We start from the raw sequence: 4,557 nt of genomic DNA on the forward strand, positions 1-4,557 counted from the left end.
AAGGTGACTGAGTGTTACATAGAGAGACTAGAGAGAGATGAGACGAGCACGACAAAGAAAGATAGATTTAATATTTCAGTAGTATTAAACAATTGATCACTTTTGACACAGTCTTATTTCAATCTATTTCAGAAACATGTATAACAATTACAAAATTCACTTTTTGAATTTCAACACAATTTGTCCATAAAACAAATCAAGATCTGTTGAAATATATAAATAAATCCAATAGAAAACACACAATTATAACATTTTACACAGTTATGTACAAACATGATCTTCTCAATGGGGCTTGCTAGTTTCCTCTCCAGAGTTCAGTACCTGTGGAAGTTTAAATACATTTGTGTTACTATGATTATTCTGGATTAGGAGTCCAGAATATTGTATTGTTGTAGTGGCCACTTGTATTATACAGTATCCTCTCATTCATACTGTACAACCAAAACTTGTATTTTATTTTTTAAATGTGTTTGTACTCATTTGACATTGTTACGATGTAGGCTATATTTCATCTCACTGGTTCCCCCTACCTCTCCTCTCCATCCCACACCAACTCTGGCACTCTTGTCTTGAGGCAAATTGGTTTCTGTTGCCACCACAGCCCCCGTACACAAACGGCCTGCATTCACCGGAACGAGGGTGGAAGTACCAGAGCAGAACATATTCTGAACAGGCCCCCTCTGACATCGGCTCCAGGCAGCGGTCTGCTGCAGACATTGCATGTGAGGTGAAAGATGACAGGGTTAACAAAAACCTACAAACTCAGATGCTGAACATTCACAATTTCAGATGTTGGAAAAGCTGCAACAGTTTAGAGACAATGTTTTAGTGTGTTTGAGGAGTGGGATCACCGACTACATTATTCCTGCAAGTCTTTCACTCTCTGGAAAAAAATAAATAGAGACCACTTGGGGCCAGTAGTGTGCAGAATGTCTGGCACAGCTATGACTAAAAGGGTAGATATGAGAGTAGTCTGACAATATTTCACAAATGAGATAATAAACACCAGTGTGACAGTGATGCTTGCTTGTTTTGTTCTCTAGTCCCACCCAGCTGATTTATTTTGGATGTACTGGTTTCCCGTGATTAAAGTATTTTTGCTAAGGTAGGCCTAGCACCCATCATGTCCAACATCTCTGTTGTGAACTCAGAGACTATATTGATCTTCTCATTTAATTCTCAAGAGACAGCGAATAAGTGAACTTCTCAAAACATCAGATCTTTCCATTAATATGAATAGGTAACTGCTATCTGACTTGCTGGAGGCCATCAGTGTATTGCTATACTTACACACACGGTTAAGTGTGAAACCAGATTCTTCAGTACATTTAAAAATAACCCTTTCCCTGCAAAAGAAGCACCTCATGAAATCCAGCACCGGCTGTCAAATATTAATGGAAGTTTTACATATGTGTTACTCTTTTTCTCTAAAACCATGTGCATTCCAGCAGCTCATTAATCATATACTGTGAAACAGACACAGAGCAAGTAAATACAATTTAAAAAGAGGGGAAAGAAAAGAAGAACACCAGTTGTCTTGGGCACTCACCAGGAGTGTCTGTTCCAAACACCCCTCTTTTCTTCCTCCGTCCCCACTCTGCAGTCCCTCCCTCAAGAGAATCTGAACATAAATTACATATTTTACAGGTTGGTGGATTCAATCATCAGGAACCAAAAAGGAACCAGTTTAACTGGATCAACATTTAATGAATGCCAGTTGTCTTTTGACTCAGCTTAAATCAGAATGATCAACAAGTTGTTGAGCTACGTGGAGCGTTCATTGTCTTTTTAATGTCTTTGTGACATCTTTCTGTAAATGTGCAACCCTACAGACTTAGTTTGAACGAATTACAGAACACAAGTCATATAACCAGGGATAGAAGGAGAAAATAAAAAACATTAAAAAGTAATTGAAAGAGCTGGATTAAACCAATGTACAGCCACTAGTTTGTAGTACGTTGTTTGCTGTATTGATCTCTTTTCATCTGATTTGATCAAACCTCATCACTAATATTGGATATTAACGTATTCACAAAATGAACAACAAACACTCAGTACTGTCAGAGACACTTACGTCAAGGAATTGACCATTTATAGCTAATAAAGATGCTGCAGCAGCAAACGGTTGGGTTGAGCAAATCAGCTGACGAGAATAAGCGCTTCTCTTGGATCCCTCTGCTCAGCATGCATTCATTGGCATATAGTAGTGACTTTAAACTTGATAGTTTTTTTACAATATTTTGCAAATATATAGTTTTTGCATTACCCTACAGTGTTGAGGTAATCTCCATCGCATTGTTGCAGAATATAGCACATTTTCAAAGCACATAGACTGTGACACCAAGCAACCAGGCATTGAAAAAATCTCTGCCACGAGCCATGAACTGTTCGCACTAAAGCACCCTTAGCTTAGCTTTAAAAACACTTTTTTACTTGGTAAATGTTTCTTCCATGGAAGGTAACCATAGCAACATGATTTAGGCTACATTATCATGCACCTCAGTGTTGAATCAAACCTCTCCCTTCATACAAATGACCATACTAGAAGCATGATAATATACTCTGAGGTGTCCCACAATAAGTAACAATAGATGACTGTATATAGCCATTCCGACTGTACATACTTCTTAAACTCCTTAGTCCATTGCACTGTTTGTTTGTATTGTATTGTATTGTATTGTGTTGTATATTTGTATTATGTTGTATATTTGTATACTGTATTGTATTGTATCATGACGTCAGACGCACAACCTGGAGAGAAACCTAATTGATGTGCTTTTACTCAAATGAGAATAGTAGGTTAAGGGAACAACGTGTAAATTCAAATTGATATAATCCACAAAAGTAGATTGACTTCACTAAAGCAGAAATCTGATTGAGACTCATTTAAAAATTTACGTTACTTCAACTACTACTGAAATACTCTTTTTAGAGTGTATTGTGTATTGTATTGTGTTGTATATTTTGTGTAAGCACACTGAGAGTCACCTTACCAAGTCAAATTCCTTGTTTCTGCAAACTTTCCTGCCAATAAAACCTGATTCTGATTCTGATTCTGATTCTGATGAGATGGAGGTGATGATTTGGTGATAATCATGTCCCGATATTTTTCTTTCTCCAAACACCTCAGAGTACATTATTACTGATGCAAATCCCCCACTAATACAGTAGAACACCACATCTGTTACACATAAGTATAACATACCTAATCATTTAGCTGTGACACACACTCAGTCATACTCTATAAATCTGCTGGGATGCCCATGGACTTGGATAGTTACTTGTTTTGATGTGTAACATAGAAATTATTGTTATTACCAGTGCGGTTTGTTAGGATCGCAGGGTCAGGACTGGTCTTTTTTTCCAGTGTGTCTTCATATTCTTCCACTTCTTCTCCTTTTTCCACTTCCTCCATTCCTCCTTCATGGAGGTCATGGGTGAGGGATATCACTACATCACCTGGCTCTTTTTTATTCTTAATCACTGCTGTTGTTCCATCTGGATCCACAGACTTTACCATGAATTTGTATTCCAACCCTGAAATGATACAAACATGATACAGACAATCATGAAAACCATGAGAACTTGTGTTTTTTTATATTTTCTATCTTGTACTATACATCAACATTCTTTTAAAATAATGGAGTTTTTAGTGGCAAAGTTAGGGTCCATAAATCAGCCATTTTCAGTCTTTAGATCATCAGATTATCATTTCAGGTATTTTATACCTAGGTTTTAGATTCTTAGTTTATCCATTCAGACCACTTTGTTTAATATGTTATACTTTAATTTACCACAGCAGTAAACTGCAAAAAGGGGTTAAAAAACGTCTTTTCACCAAACATATTGTGGTATTAGACAAGTGAGTTCAACGACAAGTGGATTAGTTATTGCTGGAATATTCTGAACCGAAATCATGTTTACTTTCTGCAAATAATAAGTATTTGAAAAGCAAACAGGTAATATATCTACAATGTCGAAATGTCTTCAATGACAAAGGTGGACAATACACATAATTGTCCTTTAAGGGTCTTGTAAGTGTGTAGTGGATTCTTAATGTGAATGGCTCCACTGTTGCTGGTCCCATGGTGTGTGTTCCTCTGAGAGAACATAACAGATGGCAAAACACACACGGGTGCCATGCTGCTGCCACAGGAGCTCCACAACAAACAACCAGACACACACACACACACACACACACACACACACACGCACACACACACACACACACATACTATGTGGCCTGTAGCAGCACGCAGATATTCACACTTGGACAATGTACAGAAAAGTACAAGCACACATAGTGGGTTCAAAATGTACAAGTGAATAATGTGATAACCCCCCCCCCCCCCTCCACACACACACACACACACACACACACACATACATAAACATACCACACTTTTCTACCACCTCCTGGGTGACTATCTCCATCACTTCTTCAGCCTTGACACAAAGAATGACAAGATTCAAAGTAAGTTAATCCATTTAGCTAACTTAAATATGTGTATTTGTGATTGTGAAAAACACGTACTGAGAGTCCAGGCTCCCCCTTCT

Source organism: Cyclopterus lumpus, chromosome 23 (genome assembly GCF_009769545.1).
Source record: "Cyclopterus lumpus isolate fCycLum1 chromosome 23, fCycLum1.pri, whole genome shotgun sequence".
Classification (NCBI taxonomy): domain Eukaryota; kingdom Metazoa; phylum Chordata; class Actinopteri; order Perciformes; family Cyclopteridae; genus Cyclopterus; species Cyclopterus lumpus.